The sequence below is a fragment of the Calidris pugnax genome, unplaced genomic scaffold, assembly GCF_001431845.1.
Source record: "Calidris pugnax isolate Ruff unplaced genomic scaffold, ASM143184v1 scaffold211, whole genome shotgun sequence".
NCBI lineage: Eukaryota > Metazoa > Chordata > Aves > Charadriiformes > Scolopacidae > Calidris > Calidris pugnax.
Genome location: NW_015091083.1, coordinates 4,232,963 through 4,250,808, shown reverse-complemented (window position 1 = coordinate 4,250,808; position 17,846 = coordinate 4,232,963). Strand labels below are relative to the sequence as shown.

Genomic DNA, 17,846 nt, shown 5'->3' with positions numbered 1-17,846 from the left:
TCTGTGAGTGATGCACCTGTGCAAGGTGGCAAATTAATGGAGTAGAGACAATTTTACTTGCAGCGTTTCTTAGCTTCAAGTGCTGAGCTGTGCAACCTTGATAATGTTCTTTTCACATACTGTTTTGTGTGTAATTATTACCTATATCAGCCCAAATTTAAAAATAGAGCACTTCCCTATTGAACGCCTCTTATAGGACACAGTTGCAGCTGACTCTTAAAGGTGCCAATAACCTGCAATTCACGCTGAAGGCTACTGGCACCGTGACAGCAGCACCATCCAAACTCCGAAAATTTCAAAGCCTCTTTCAAAGTCCTGGGATGAGCATTCAAAAATGGAGGCAGCCAAAAATCCCTTGCTGCTTTTAAAATATAAGACCTAATAAGATAAAATAACAGGTAATTTGAGGAAGAAGCTAGTTTCTAAAACAAAGTTATCAAAGTAGGATAACACTCCAGGCAACCAACTCCCACACCTTTTATCATCATCATTAGTCATTTATATTGCAGCAGCGTGTGGCAACCCCTGCTGACGTCTGGGCTAGAAACCAGACACAGACAGCGAGAGCGGTACCCAGCCCAAGCAGCTTACGAAATTACAACAGTACAAAGTACGGGAGGGGAGGGGGGGAAAGAACAGAAGGTTGAAGTGAGCTGCTGAAGGTCGATTTGCACAAACCCAGCACAGCCAGGGGAGCCAGGCCCTGCATCCGTGGGAGCAGCTGCTGCTCTGGCTGGTGCTCAGAGCCAGCACGGCGTGCGGGACAGGCGTCCCACGCTCCCGGGGAAGTGTCATGGTTTGGGCTGGACTGGCCACTGAGATGAACGACAGGGAGAGGGAAAAAGACTTATGAGTTTTAAAGAAACCTAAACTACTTTAGCGCCACTGAGATGAACGACAGGGAGAGGGAAAGAGACTTATGAGTTTAAAAGAAACCTAAACTACTTTAGTGAAAATATTAATAAAATAATAAAAATAAAATAATGAGATAGATACGAGATATATACAAAAAAACCTATCACGCTCACAGGATGATGATCACATCACCAGCAGGCACTAGAAAGTCCCAGACTGGACTTAGCGACGGACAGGAACTGGATTCTGGATCTGGATTCAGGAACACACAGATCAGGATCAAAGGCAGACAAACAGACAAAGTCCTCTTCAGATGCTGGCCATTGAAGAACAAAGAAGATCCTTTGATCCCTCAGCTTTTACGCTGAGCATGGCACCCATGGGATGGAACACCCTGCTGGTCAGTTTTGGGTCACCTCTCCTGTCTGCTCCTCCCCACAGGTGTGACCCCTCTATACTTTTCTGTGTCCAACCCTCCAATGGGGCAAATAACAAAGTTAGCTGACCTTGGTTGTTATAACAATGAGTATAAGCAGGAAGCTCTCTGCATACCATTCCTTGACATAAATTATAAATAATCAGGTTTTATCACTCTGGAAGACACTGTCTTAAAAATAGGCCATTAATTTCAGAGAGTTCAGTTAGTTAGAAGAGGTTTAGCTGCAAAGTAAAATTACTGAAAATAAAATTGGTTCTGTTTTACCTCAAGCCAGGACAGGAAACAAGCTGGCTTTCTGGGGAAAGCTGGCATACCTGGGAAAATATAAGTGAGGTGACACCTCTTCAGGGCTCAGGGTAGCATTCTGTGGCGCAGCAGAGAAGTGGGATTCAGGAATGAAAAGGCCGTGATTAACTCACCAAGCGCTCTGGAAGGCCATCAGGATGGGCAGTAAAGAAAGGAGTATGAGAAGAGCTGGGTTTCCTAACCCCTGTGCACAGGCATATTGCTATAACGAGTGCTCGCTGTTGTGAGTTGTGAATATCACAGAGTCACAGAATGGTTGAGGTTGGAAGGGACCTCTGGAGGTCACCTTATCCAACCCCCCTGCTCAGGCAAGGCCAGTCACAGCCAGTTGCCCAGAACCACGTCCAGACAGCTTTTCAGTATCTCCAAGGGTGGAGGCTCCTCAAGCTCTCTGGGCACCCTGTGCCAGTGCTCGCTTACCCTCACAGTAACGCGCTTCCCAATCTTCAGAGGTTTCCATCGTCCAGCAAAGGATGTCGCCTTGCATATGGAGCAAAGCCATTTGGATTCATTTTTCTGTCTTATAGCCTATTCCTATTCTCTTTAAAAAGATACAAACGATGTGGCTATAGATCTGGAGAGATTATTTGCATATGTCTTCCAACTCTGTACAGTATGCCTAACAACCCATGTTCTTTCTCTGTCTGCAGTGGGTACTGTACTATATAAGGAACATATTTTGATAGCTAATGTAATGCAACATACACATCATGTTGCCTCAAGCTCATGGTAAATTGTATCTGTTTATATGATGCGTCTTGACATACTCTAATGTAGTGCCAGTAATTTAAAACAATGCCCATATAAAATGTGAGTAAGACCAAGAACATAGCTGCAAAACTGAAAATATTTCACTGCTTTCTTATATTAAGAGTATTCAGTAGCATATTGGTAATTCTTCTTAAGGATTTAGGGAGAGGAATGTATATTTTGCTACGTTTTTCTTCAATGGAGACCAAGCCAAGTTCTGTTCACAAAATCTTGAGTAATATTACTGTTAAAAAGAAATCTAATCTGGATTTATGCCCCTAGAGCGGAGCACCAAATTTAACCCTGATTATTTTCTTTTTAACATATAATGGATTCTTTAAAAACACTGCTTGCAATGAAGAGACTGCTAATAAAAATAAAAAATTCATGGTATCTGAATTGTGCAAAATTGGTCATTGGAAATGATTGTGTGTAACACCCAGTGTCCTTATAAAACACAGGGAGAGAGCACTGGGTCCCACTGAACTGGCATAGTAAGTAAATGAATTGCAACATCCTAGAAACAGTAGGTTGGCAATGTTTTCTTCAACTTAATTTTCAAAACAAAGTGTTTATCTGTTATGAATTGTTGCCCAAGATATTCTCCTTGTTCACACAGACCTGTTTTCTATTCTAGCAGCTGTCACAACATCCCTATAGGACTGATGCTTTCTTGGTTAAGATACTTTGCTCACATTTGTGAAGTGTCCGTTTGACTCTACTTCTATTTTTAAAGCCAAATGGTCCTCTAGGGAGATATTTATTCATTTTTTCCCCTTTTGTGCTGTAAGGCAGCATCAAGGAGTGCTGGGGTGAGGTCACTGGGAGCAATGAGTGCACCAGTAGAAAAACAAAGCTTTTGGTCGTAGACCACCTAAAACCCACAGAAGGTGGCAGCCCTGCAGTGGGACAATGTTCTTCATGCTCTGGTGAGAGGTAGGACTTTCACTCACAAAGCAAAGTCTTGAAATAAGTATTAATCATAGAAGAGATATTTAGGTATTGCCAGTTCACAACATTTAAGGAAATTGTAGTAGATAGAAAAAAAAAAAAAAAAAGAAGATCCTGCATGAGTAGCATATCTGGGATTAAAAAAAAATAATAAAAAAGGCACCTTGGCCAAACTTCTCCAAAGGTTGTTTGGGGGCTAATTTAAAAGACTGAACTAAATATTAGTTCAGGCTAACCTGAAAATTCTGATCTGAATCATTCATACTCCAATAAAAACTGCTGGATTCATTTCACTGTGTAGGAAAGAAATGGAAGGCTGCTTGATGGGCAAAACTCAGTGCTGGTTTAATTCTGGGCTGAGAAATGATGCCTTCTAGTGAATACTCACAGACACTGGTAAACATGATTAACTTATGCCATGATATCATGATTTCAGAACTTATCTGTAACGTGAATTAAACAGGCAGTTGTACTGATTAATGTTAGATGTGAAAGGAATAAAAAAAAATTTAATGTGCAAAGTGCTTTAAAATAGAGTGTCACTCTACCATCCATCCAGAAAACCTGAGGCAGAGCAAGATGAAAAACTTTATCTAAATTCATGAAGCCGCTCACTGAAGCTCCAGAGAACCAAACTCTCTTTTGCAGTTTCCAGATCAGTACCTATTTTTTGGACCGCATTTTCTCTCTGAACCATCTGGTTTAAACTGATGCATCTCAGCTTCGTTTTATACCAGTTGAAGTCTTGCAGCATAAGCTTTTTAACAACTCACTTTGCAGCACCAACAATTTAATTCAGCTTAACAGAAACATAGAAATAGAAACAGTAAAATGTCTTTTGACCTTTGCTGTTGGCTACAATCAAACCCATGCAACAAAAAGAGCAGAGAGGAAATGTAGGACATATGCTCAAGAAGATGAGAGAAATGTTTGGGCATGTAACACAGTACATTGAAGAAAATATTCAAGAACAATTCATCCTCTTGAAAATACTATTCCCATAAGGCTGCAAGGGCCAGTGTCATCTTAGATTATGCACTGTACAAGTGTCAGCCGTAGGAGAAGACCCACCCACAGGCCCTACACTCTTGGGCAGGAGGTCACTAAACACCGGCAATTGATCTATGGCTCTAGAGACTCCAAGGAAGGGCACAAAAAAACCCAAATAAAATGTGTAGATTTCCTTTTTTTTTTTTTAATTATACATACTATTTTGCTAAAGAAGAAGATTAATAAAGCATTAAGAATGACACCATCCTGTCAATTCAGTGTTACTCAATATCAATGATGAATGAAAATAAACAAACACAACTTGGAAGAACATCCTTAAACTAAATTCGTCTCCACTTCCTCCTGATGAAGAAGAAGCCTCCGAAAGATTTCTCTTTGAAGTCATTTTTCTCGGGAAACTTCCCAGCTGGTTAACTGCATTCACACAAGCCTGTCTAACTTAAGAACTCCAGCTAAGTCCTATTTTGCTTATCCTAGCAGTCTTTAGCTTCTCCCAAACATCACTGACACAGGTAACAAATCCACCCCTCACGTTCCTCACAGGTTTGTGACTTTATGTCACCCTCTAAAACACCTTTTTGTTTTTTTAAGCTGAAGCTGGAAGCCATGTTGCCCATGCCACACATCCGACAGGGGACATCCTTTTGTCACCTAGAGACTTATTCTGCCGACTCTGGCATGGACATTGTCTCAGTCAGACCACAGACCTGACTCTCCATCTCCGGAAGCCTTTCAGGTTGCAGTTTGACATCTGAACCACACTTTTCAATTCCTTAGACCTCCTGATGTCAAGCACAGTCCAATAATTCACATAGAAACTCTGAGCATCGACTGGTAACTGAAATGCAGCCAGCTCTGGAGTGAAGCACAGGCAGTTAAAAACCAAAGAGCCAAGCCAAATGGTCCAGAGGAAAGGAAGGGATGAAGATTTTTTCCTTGAAGAGAAAGCGTATGGCAAATTTATATAGGGAAATGTCTTATGCCATGAATCAAAAGACATAGTCTTTCTTTGCCAAAAAACTGGAGAACCTAAAAGCTCATAACTCTACAGTAGTACAGCAATTATATTAGCTTTTCTGTATTTTTAAAACCCAAGACAAAAGTTTAATGCTTCTGACTTTGCTTTTTAAATAGAAAGTGAGAGTTACACTAGACAAACTCCAATTTAAAATCTCAGCGGGTTGACAGCTCTGTTGAAGAAGAAAGCTTTTTCACGGTACAAGCTTGCGGGTTGATTTTAATAATGGACATTTTCTTTCCATAGATCCAATATTTATAATCTTTTTGTTATTTGAAAACCTGTCTGGGGACACATAAATCTGTCTGCGTCGTAATTATACTTGCCTACCTTTCATGCCTGTAATCAGATTAGAACCTATGGCAGCAGCCATAGGAAAACTGGACAACCTATTCCACATGGGTTATTAAGAAAAACTCCAGTTATTTTTCCAAAAGGATAATCTATTTTATGAAGAAGAAATTAATTTTCTCAAATTTTCAGGAAGCTAAGGTTTGGTCAGGAGCAGTTTTTGATTTATTTCTGAAAGAAAACATTCGGGGGACCCTTGAGTCTGTTTTCCCAAGCTCATGACTCTCATTCTTCCCATTGCTCCCAATTCTTTCTTTCTTTCTCCTGTCCTTTCTTCACTGGAGCTTGCTTGGAGGGTGCAAGCCAAAGCAGGAGCTGCTCCCCGGCAGGGGGTGGTTGCAGGTAGCTTGCAGAGCACAGCAGCATTGCTGTGACTCCCTTTCCTCAGGGGGGAAATGAAGAAGGATGTAGGCTCATGGAGTCCTTCCAAAAGAAAGCTTAGGGTTGTACAACTCAGAGCTACATTCAAATCCCCACAAATAATCCAAGAATCAGGCTTTTTATGGAAACCCACTGGCAGTGTTTCTCTTTGAATACTGCTGCTTCTTGGACTACAAATGTCAAAAGCATATCTGTAGTGATGCGCTGCTGCAGGCTGGCCTTGGGAAACCCTTCATAAAAATCCGTCAGCGAGGCTGGGTAAGTTCCCTCCTCTGATGAAGTCATCCGCTCCGGTCACAGCTACTCTCCCTGCACTCTCCCTGGGGCTAAAGTAAACATTACTGAGGAGAAAACCTGCATGATTTACAAATGCACAGCACTTCACCACATGCAGGTCTTTGCAAATAATTAAGGAACAGAATAGCTTTCTCATAGATACCTGCATGCACACCATACTCTACCAGTGTGAGGACTGTGCAACCCTCCGCTCACTTCACATCCAGTTAAGACCACACCACACTTGCAATAGCATTTTTGCTGTATGCTGTTGCCTATCACAGGAAGGATGGCTGAGTGGCCAAAACACCGGGTGGCACTGGGGACTCAGGGTCTCTGGGATCCCAGGGGGCACCTGTGTGGAGGATAGGGACAAACTGCATCTCTATTCTCCCCACTCATTAAATCTTTCTCCCTGGGTTTGTGCTGCCAGAAGGATGCTGTGCAGAGCTACCAAACATTTCATTGAAGCACTGGATTTCTATCTTGTCAAAGCACAATATGGGCTGCTTCTCTCTCACTGTTGCCAGGTGGTAATTGCTAACCAGGAAAACAGGGATTTGCAAAAATGACTGTACTTCATAGATGGCACATTGCCCTCTCTCAAGAGCCATAATCCCTCTGTTAGCAGAAGCCTCTGTTGCCTTCCTTCTGTTTTCTCATTCCTGACTTCTTGTAAATGGTGATTTCGGGGTTTTTTTTCTGTGTCATTTTGCTGTCAAAACCATAAACACTAGAATATTACTATTTGTCTCATCAAAGGAAGATTGAAGATGTTTGGTCTTCATTATTTTGTTATAGTTTTACACTTTTTTTTTTTTTTAACAGCACAGTAAACAAGGTATTTAAAACCTCCCAAAATATGGCTTATAAATCCCTCCCGTTCCACCTGGCAGTCATTTGTAACTGCCATCAGCTGTACCTCTGCTGCAGTCATAGGACTGCTGCACACATAACCATACCCAAGATAGCTCCAACAGAGCCAGGTGGGAGCAGAAGCCTCCCAGAAAGTAGAAGGGTCCCGCACCCCCGTGAGGAGCAGCTACCTGAAACCACAGCCACTGTCCTGCCACATCCATTAGACATGTCCCAAAGCCCACTCCCTACCATCTTTCCCCTGCATTTGCTTAATCCAGCTAGATCAATGCAGGCTGGGTACATTTATACAGGTTGTTTAGTACAAGTGAAAGCAAACACCCTAAATGGAGATTGGCAGTCATTTTATGAAGAGGAAGAAGAAAGCAGTTCCTTTCATTGTCCATCATTTTCACAGAGTTCTGCGGCTGACAAACAGGCTGTTTGAGTGAAACTAAACAAGACGTGTGCTAAATCTCGGAGATACCCAGTTGCAGAGCAGCTCTGCTAATAGCAGTGGAGATCTGCCTGCAAAGTCACTGCGCAGAGACATGGAGATGTGCCCTGAGCACTCGCTGAAACAAGCGTGTGGCGGATAAACGGCTGAAGCAGGAAAAGAATAAAAAGAAACTTTCAGCTAAAGAAACAAAATGCAAAGCCACATTCATATTTTCTACCGCAGCAACCTGTACTGGTGGTGAAGGTGAAACTGGCTAGTGGTAAGATCCAGCTGTGGAAGAAATCAGTGCCACAATTCTCCCTGACTCCACCTGATTAGGCTTTGAAAGCAAAAACTGCCCAGACAAGCAGTACTGGTAGAAACAAAAAATATTTTTTCATAACTTAGTCACCCAAATTGCTAGCATTTGTATTGACCCCTTATCCCTGTGTTAGCTCCTGGAAATGACCCACACAGTAAGTTATCAGCTCCAGTAGCCTCAGAGGACCATGTGACAACAAAGATTCACAGAAAGTCCCTTTCTTTTGGCTGTCTTACTCTCATCAGCTTGTACCAAGAACAGTCCCTGCCTCATACTTCAGCATTGCTTTCTAGCTTAAGTATTTAACAAAAAGTATAGATACACCCACAGAGACATCAGCAAAGATCAGTGGCAAATGTTTTCACTCCAAAAAGCGTTTAAGGTAATGAAAGTATTAATCATCATACTGAAAATCAACATAAAAACCCACATGTAATGCTGATAACTGGGACAAGGTAAGTGGTAAATCAGCCAGTGAGACTAGTTACTCAACTTTTGGCCACTAGTTATGGGAGTTGCATTCACTTATACATTAATTCTTGAGAAGAGACTGTTTCTTTTACTGTTTGCATGGTATCTACTGCTGTCAGGCCCTGATTTCAATCACTGATAATAGCTGCAATCTATGTGATAAGCACAAGACAAAAAGACTCCCAGATTTCAAGCACACCCTTCCCTTGGGTAGGATTTACATTCTCAGAGGGGCTCGTGCTGAGCCATGCAGGCGTTCTGAGCATCTGTGGTTCCTGTGGGTGCAGAAGGGACAAATCCTGCCAACGGCTGCAGAAGCAGCTTCTCACCCACAGCCAAGCAGAGCACCAAGCTCTGCTCACCCTCCCTGCTTTCCATGTGTCCTTCAGGACTTGAATTGCACATGTGCTATAATAGACCCAAGAGGTTTCCTTTGAGTTTATAGTCCTGCACAAGCACAAAGAAATGCATTTACTCTATTCTACGCTATGTGAAAAGCATCAGCCTGGTATATTTGTGCTGTTTCACCCAAGCAGTAAGCTAGAAGAAGAAGGGCCAACTCCTGAGAGGGTTAAGCCAGTCAAGCTACATCAGTGAAAGCCATCTGAAAGGTAGACATTGTTTGGCATATATCTTAAACTGTCAGGAGGAGCAGCCAGTGAGCAGTGCAGCACTTGACCTGTCAGTGTGATACAGATCATTTACATAGCTTTTTACAAACATTAACAGATTAATCCTCACCTTGGGACACACAAGCAAGGTTCAGTAGCCCTGACGAACAGAACTGGAAGCTGACTCACGCAGCGCTTGTAACCTGATTTCCAGGATAACCCAGCATCTTTATGTCTTATAAAAGCAGAGAAAGGGATGGGACTTCATACCTCCAGACCAGGAGAAAAAGAAGTGAGAAGCAGATTGCAGCTTTAGCCCAGCCGTTTGTGGGGAACTGAGGCTATGGTGATTTTCTTAAGAGCAGATCTCCTGGCTCCTCTTCAATTCACACCAGCTGTTAGAATCCCAGGAAGGATGGCAGCTCTCACCCCAGCACAGAGGAGGACATAGGCACATTCATGTGCAAAACACTGCATTTCACACCCAAAGCATAAAGCAAATCAGGCAGATGAAGTGGAAAAGTCCTACCTGGTTGCAATTTCCTTGCCCTAACAGCTATCCAGAGTATCTTGGCTCGCTGCTTTTCAGTGAGATCTGTTTCTGAAAGCAGTAACAGTCATCGTATACTAACACATGGGTGAAAGCAGAGTGCTGTGCACAAGGCTTGGGCTTTGCATTAGGGAGCAGTAACGATCTGTGATGGATATGGCCCAAAAGATTATACTGACAGAGCTCATAGACCAAGAGAGAAACCGAGACATGGCTTGTATCAGAAATAGCATGGCCAGCAGGACTAAGGAAGCGATTTATCCCCCTGTACTCGGCAATGGTGAGGCCCCACCTCGAGCACTGTGTTCAGTTTTGGGCCCCTTGCTACAAGAAAGACATTGAGGTGCGGGAGCGTGTCCAGAGAAGGACAACGGAGATGGTGAGGGATCTGGAGAACAAGTCTTATGAGGATTGGCTGAGGGAATTGGTGTTGCTTACTCTGGAGAAAAGGAGGCTAAGGGGAGACTTTATCGCTCTCTACAACTACCTGAAAGGAGGTTGTAGAGAGGTGGGGGTTGGTCTCTTCTCCAAAGTAACAAGCGATAGGACAAGAGTAAATTGCCTCAAGTTGCACCAGGGGAAGTTTAGATTGGACATTAGGAAAAATTTCTTCACAGAAAGGGCTGTCAAGCATTGGAACAGGCTGCCCAGGGAAGTGGTTGATGTCACCATCCCTGGAGGTATTTAAAAGATGAGTAGCCATGGTGCTGAGGGACATGGTTTAGTGGTAACTTGCCAGTGCTAGGTTAGTGGTTGGACTTGATGATCTTCCAACCAAAACAATTCTATGATTCTATGACCATGGCCCATGAGGCCATGCTGGCTCTTTCATTTAATCACCACGAAGACATCAATTGTGCACACGTCGCTTACGCAGCTGAGGGATCTGTTCACATCAACATCATCAAGGGCTGAGCAGTTTTCCATAAATCACAGGGGACTGGGAAACCAGGTCCCTGGAGAGGCAGGACAGGGAGTAATCCCACAGCTGTGTCTCTTTGCGAAAGGGGCATGCACCGAAGGGTTGTGAGGCTCAGTTCACACACACACACACACCAGGGACAGATGTACCCAGATACAGTGTCATGGGGGTTAGGGGTGTGTGTTCACACAGACAGGGATAGACCCAAAAAGGGAGAAGGGAGGATGCATCTGTACAGGCATCTGCTAGAAATGTGTAGGCAAGGAGGACATGCCACCGGATTTTTAAGATATGTACTAATTCACATGTTGTAACTTGGTAAAATGTTTGGGACTTATCCTTAAAGAACTGATGTCAGGAAGGTCTCCCTTGTTTTAGGAAGGAAATTGCTTATTGATCCTGTCTATTTGCATCATATTCACATCGTACTACTCCCATGCTTAACCTGCAGGGATCTAAAAAGGTTGTTTCTCTCTTCATGCGTGACTTGACTTCTGCAGGGAGATGCTGCACCTCCACGTGAGGCTCCAGAGAAGGGCTGTGTGTAGGAACAGGTTTTGAAGTATAGAGCATTAGAGTTTCTGATGTTAAAATCCATGTGATGCCCATTTGAGGTGCCTTTGTCATGTACTCATAAATCTACTGAAAGCCAGATGAGAGATCACAAATGAATTTGGAGACACATTCAGCAAAATTATTGTAGGGTTCTCTGTGTAACATTAGGCATGGCCTAGTTACTTTTCTTTTTTTTTTTTTTTCAAATGAATATAAGTCTTTAGTGATGTTTTTGATCTATGTCCTCTTGTGAAACATTGCAGATGTGACTTATGGTCTTTAACTAGCTTATTAAAACTCTGTGAGGAGGACTGGAACTATTTTGTGGTGAGCATAAATGGATGGAGTGGATGCTCTGTGGGCCCTTCTGCATTAAGCATCCGTTGCATGGTTTTCAGGGTGGGGACAATGACTAGACCCAAAGCACAAGTGATCTCTTACAATTCCATTAGAAAGCACGTGAACAGATGCAGAATTTGAGGAATAACAATTAGGAGTAAAAGTAAGGCACCAAGCATTCCTCAGTCAGCTCTGATGTGCTAATGATGCTAAAACTACATTACATCACATTGCACACTCGGGATGTTCTCAGTGACATGGCACACTGAAACACCCTGAGACTTACACAAAGTCATGGCAAAGATGCTGCTGCCTTTGTACTGAGTTAACAATATCTCAGCGTGGCTCCAAAGGAGCTGGTACAAGGTAAATTGTCACACATATCCACAGCAGTGTTTCGAGAACACATCCAGCTGTGTCAAGCTCCAGAACATTTTGATGCAACGTAAAGCATTTGCTACGGAACAAAAAAACAGGAACCCAAAATAAATGGATACGACATTAGTGAAATGGATGACTCTTCCTAAGGAAGGGCCATTCCTAAGGGCCATTGTGGTCATCCATTAAGAGCCACGTTCAAGAATGCTTTAAAAGCCCTGCCAACATCCTACCTTCTGCTAGTTATTTTGTACTGCTTCTATATTCAGTGAAAAGTTACATTGGCTGTGAATACTTGAACAAAAACCTTTCAACCAGTTTTTAGTTTAGGCACAAAGTGAAAAGGAAATTCCAACAACACACAGGTCAGTGGTCTTAATAAACAGTCTTGCCATCTGCTTTCTCATCCAAAAAGTTAAATGGTTTTGTATTCAAGCATCAGACTGGCCTTCCTTAAAGGAAAAGTTCTGGTACTCTTAATATAGTTCAGTAACATCTCACTTTACAGAGAATATTGCTAGGATTTGGGATGTGTCAACAGGAAGTCCTAATTTTTCTCATCAAACAAATATATCGTATTTTCACATGGAGGAGAAAGTGATGCTTTTCAATATCCAAAGATGCATGCATAAAATGCTAAGTCCCAAAATTTCTGAAGTCAAAAGTTAAGAATATACTCTTATTAAATGGTTAACAAACTATAAAGGCATGTTTTATGTTCAGAAACACCACATTGTTTCCTACTCCCACTGCTCTTTTCTGTCTAGCTTGGTTGAAAGCTGGAACAGGTATTCCTCCACTCTGTTTTCTTATAAAGAGATACACCAGACATTGTTTGCCTTTTTTGCAATCTATTATTTCATCAAACTTACTGATCTCTTTGGCTCATCTATTTTTCTCCAGGCCTTTCATTTCTAAGGCTCTTACCATGAATGAAATATTTATTTATTTATGCTCACAGAGTTCAGTGGTTCTCCCATGTTTCTTAGCCAACTAAAAAACACCTTACCTGTCAAAGTTCAATAATTACCCTACTATAATAATTAGATTTACTTTCCTGATTTATTACTATTGTAGAAAATATACAAATATTATAAACCACACAGTCAGATCCTCAAAGGTATTTGGATACCTTAGCCCCCCTGACTTACAGAAGAACTAACATGATACGTTAAGTGTGTTTGAACTTAAACACTTTTATGTATTCTAATATTCAAGGTTCCATGGAAAATGCCAGCTCAACTGGAAAAGACTTTCAGAACCCCTTTTATGATATTTACAGTTAACATTAGGTCTTGTTTAGGACAGAAGGCTGAGAAAGGCTGGGGATGACCCTGTACACTATCATTGTTGATGAAAGTAGAGCTCAGGTGATCCCCCTGGCTTCCCTGAGCTCGGTGCATTGGAGAATTGTAATTTGAGGCAAGTTACGTAATTGCTCACTATAATGGAGTACGTTCTTACTAAGGCATGCCTTTCTAACCCTTTTCCATTGTAAGACAGTAAAAAGTTCATGTCAGAAAAAATAAAAGAATGTACTTGATGCAGTAGGGTGCATTTTAAGTTCTCTTCTTAACATTTCTCAGGAATAAAATACAAGTGAGATGAGGTTTCCAGTGGAAGTACTGTTTTTAATCAGACTTTCATACTTTTGTACATTAATATGTTATCAGGTAATTGGGTAAGTACGGTACCTTTCAGCATCCAGAGGTGTGTCACATCTGGAGCTGCATAAATAGACCAGAGTGAGACAGATACCCCTTCAGCTTCTGGGATATTTGGCTGCAGAACTCATTCCAAAACTCTGGCACATCTGCAAAAAGCTTTTTTTCTTTCTTGACATACACAAAATTTCCCTGGGTTTGGATTAAGATGCCAAGGCGGATTTTCCCCTCCAACTTCAGATGTAATTTTAGCAGCTAAGTGCTTTCTGTACAAGCCATCTTTTCCTTTTTCATAAAAAGGTTAAAAAGCTGAAATATTACCTTGGACAGAGGAGGCATACCGGGGTTAATAAGAATCACTGTTAGGTACCTCATTCTCTGTGTCATCTTTTTGCGCACAAGTGCTGGATTCATAATAAACTGCATGAGTTCTCTACAGCAAATGATCAGTCTTTTTATTATTTAACTGGAATTTTTTTTCTGTGTTGAAATTTGGTTCATTTGCCAAGGACCCACAAAACCATTACATACCCCTGCATATTGCTGAACCCTGACAGCATAAATAGTGTACATCCCCCAGAACCTGTATGACATGTTTAGGATATTTCTATTTAGTAATTTTCTGTTTAATCTAGGGTATCCTTCCCCTGAGTAGTAAAGCAATTACATAATTAATGGTTACATTCAAACAGAAAGGCTCAGGAGAGAAAAAAGAATTTTTAGGACAACTGTGTCAGACTGGAAAGGAAGTACGCATCAAAAATTCCCTTTCACATTTGATACTTCAAATAGTATTAACTTAAAAGTCCAAATGCAAGTCATTAAGCAAAAAAAATGAACAAAATTAAGAGCAACCTTGCAGGGACAGTGATGAACTGAGAATAAGGACATTGAGGTTCAATTCCGAACTCTTCCCTTGCCAGTATAGCTTTGGGCAGTTTCTTTGTTCCTCAGTTCCTTATCTATTTAATAAGGATATTAATACTCGATTAATTCTACTCCTTGCCTGCATGCCTTTTGAAGGCCTCTTGAAGGTTTTTGTAGTAGAAACTGCTACTTCTGATATCCATAAAACTCTCAGCAAAACAGAGGCCTTCTTTTTGTCACAGATACAAGAAGAATTAAAGGATGGAATCACAATCAGATCTTATGTCTACCGCAGACCTGGTAAAAACTGGTTCAGCATCAGGGTCCATACAATATGTAGTACCAAAGATGGCCCTTCAGAGAGCTTCTAATTAAAGAGCCGACCTGTGGGAGCCAATAAATACAGGGACAGCTATAACAGATCTAGCTAAAAAAACATACAACAAAACATTTCCCTGACCAAAAAAATAAAATAAAATAAAATAAAATAATGTTGCAAATTTTCACCGAGAAAAGTAGGTAAACAGATACTAGTACAATTTCTTGTAACAAATGAAAATCTGATTAAAAATATTAAAATGAAATAGCGTGTCATTTTGAAACCAGTATTTCCATACATATATTCTTTTAGAACTTCTAATTTTTAAAAACATTATGCTTTTTCAATTTTTTATCCTGGTTTATGAAAAACACAGATGCTGATCTACTGAAATTTCTTGTCGGATAAAGTTTTTCTGTGGCTTTTTATGTTTAAACAACAACAGTTTGCTTTTTTTTTGTGGGCCTTTCAAAAATCAGGTTTTTGCTGGAACTTGAATCAAGACAGCTCAAGGCAGTCCAAGTACAGGAACTGCTTATGTGTTCTATTATTAAAGTACATTTCTCTTGACTAGAAATAGTTGCTGCAAGTGTGGAAAGTATTTCCACTATTCAGTATAGCTTCCCTGATAATGCAGATGGTTCAAGCTCTAATTCACATCGTTTATCTAAAGAAACAGTTCAATGGACTGAAATAAGATACATGTGTTTTCAGCATCAGACCATTATTGAATAGTATTTTAAAAGAAACGGAAAGCACTAATTTTACTTGCTTTAGAATTGACAGAGAAAGCCAAATACAGCTACTGTGCAAATGTTTAAAGTAATGGTTAGAAATGTCACTAAAGAAAGAGTTCTAAGTCACAGTAAATCATTGACAGAAATCTCTGCTAAAGACAATACGTCTCTTGTACTGTGCAAAACCTTCTCTCTCAAAATCACAGATTCTTTAGAAAATAATCCACTATTCTTGTTATGTATATGTTGCTATTATAGGGATAAAAGAAACAAATAAACCTATTGCTGCATTACTGTACTGGATACATTTTAAAGGATGTTATGCTTGCATTTTCTAATATTTTTATTTCTTCCATCATGTATAACTTAGTGCAATAAAAATGCCTATGCACTGTATTCTGAAAAGGAACTGTTCTTTACAAATTACAATGAAGGAAATGTTATGTAATATATAGCCTAATAACCTAGACATCTATAAGCATTCAAAATTGCACTGGGGAAGATAATCCAGATGATTTTCTGCTTCCTCTTTCAATACATATCTATATTCTGTGGGAAGTTTACTATAATTATGACTTCGTATTGTGTTTCTATACCCTAAAGATAAATACATTCCTTGAAAAAATAAAGAGCTAAACGTCATGTATTAACTAAAAAATGGACATATTTAATATAGGAGAAAGCTTGGTAAGTATCCTTGAACGTAATAATAATGAATGCTTTTATAAGATCAGTGATATTTTAAAGGAATTCTTTTTTTTTTTTTTTAATGAGTTGCCAGAGGAATTGACAATACCCAGTAGCAATGCTAATATTGTCACAAAAATAAATAAGGCAATGAATGATGCCAATAAAAATAAACTTCCTGTGGATTTGAAGACCACTAATAAAAGTAAACTTTTGCATACTCTGATAATTTTTCACTAACAATGTATCTGTACAGTTGTATGATCTTTAAGAATGTAATTAGCCTATTTTTCTTGTCCTAATTACGAGGCAAAAGGATTCACATGGGTAAAAGGAAAAATGATTTTGTTTAGAAGGGAAATACAAATTACGCCTGAAGCCTAATAAATCCGTTGCCATGACAATCAAGGAGCCTGGTCTTATAAAACCTTTCATAATTTATTCACATGAGTAGTTCTTACTCATACGAGTTGTCCCATTGATTGAAATAGAACTGCTGATGTGAGGAGAGATTTGCAATGGGAAACTTGAATTGAGGATGCAGTCTTTGCTCACATAAAGAGCTGAGGGGACTAGTTCCACAACTAAGAGCTGCTTTCAGCAGTGAAGATGGGAAGATGACATTATGGTTTGTGTTGTCCTTCCTCAGTTTTCCTTATTGGTTCTTATACTAGTCACACATTATAAATGGCAAAATGCACCAAAAATTCACTTTAATGCACACGTAGGCACATTTCAAACCTTTGCTCCTAAAATCAAGAGTGTTTCCTATGAACCCTACAGAAAAACTGTCACACCACAGGAATGTGCATCATTTCTGTTTCTTCCTACTGCAGTGATTTGAAAAAGCTGCATTACTATTCTCTCTCTAACAACTGTCTTATGGAGTCCTTCATCATACAAGGAGAAGATGTATTGGGAACTACCACAAAATCCATGTTCTGAATAGGTTTTAAGCTCTGATTCCTGTTCGTGAGTCCTGGTGTGGCCTTTTTGCTTTGGCTCTTTGCATGCCCCTCACCCTTAAAACCTGCTGCCTAGAACCCATCACCACCATACCCAGCTGGACAGGCCATGACAGCTGCTACACAAAGACACTCCTGGTCCATTTCTAACCCTATTAAAGGCAGTGAGATTTGTAGGGGATTACCCTCAGAGCGGGGACAGATCGTCACCAGTTTTCTTCTCAAGATGCATTACGCTTTCCCTTTTCCAACCCCACTGATCAAACAGAACGCATAAGAAAACAAACATATTTCACAGCACCACTCTTTCATCTTTTGATCTACCCTAACTTCTGAAACAGAGATCCAAGTAAACCAGGCTTTCTGTCTTCCATCTCAGTACACTCACTATATAATTCCAGATCATCTTGGCAATTTCCTGATAATGACCCTAAATTTTGGTATGTCAGGTAGTTAGTTAATAACATCAACTCACACTCCCCTAGCACCTTTCAACCAGGTAGATGAAAGCACATTGCAGCTGTTAATGAAAAACATCTTGCAACATCCACTGAAGCCATGTCTAATAATTCTCAACACTCTGCTAATATATGACAAAAATTACTTGATGTGAGGACATCTCATACTGGGTTTGCTTATTTTATGACTCGGGTGACCAAGAGTATAACATTGCCATAATTCACAGTGGTCATTTTTTGGCTTTATGATGTGTATGAAAGGATCTGCATCTCACTGTACCTCAAACACAAGATCCAAATCTGCGTTTGCTATTTGTTTCCCATGGGAAATAAAATAAACTAAATCTTTTATACCTGCAGATCCTGCAG

The 17,846-nt window shown here is 40.5% G+C and overlaps 1 long non-coding RNA gene across 2 annotated transcripts in view; it reads right to left on the bottom strand.

Annotated features, from left to right (window-relative positions):
* The window catches only part of LOC106897197, a 160,204-nt gene that overhangs the window by 11,367 nt on the left and 130,991 nt on the right, over positions 1 to 17,846 (bottom strand). The gene's annotated exons all lie outside the window — the stretch shown is intronic.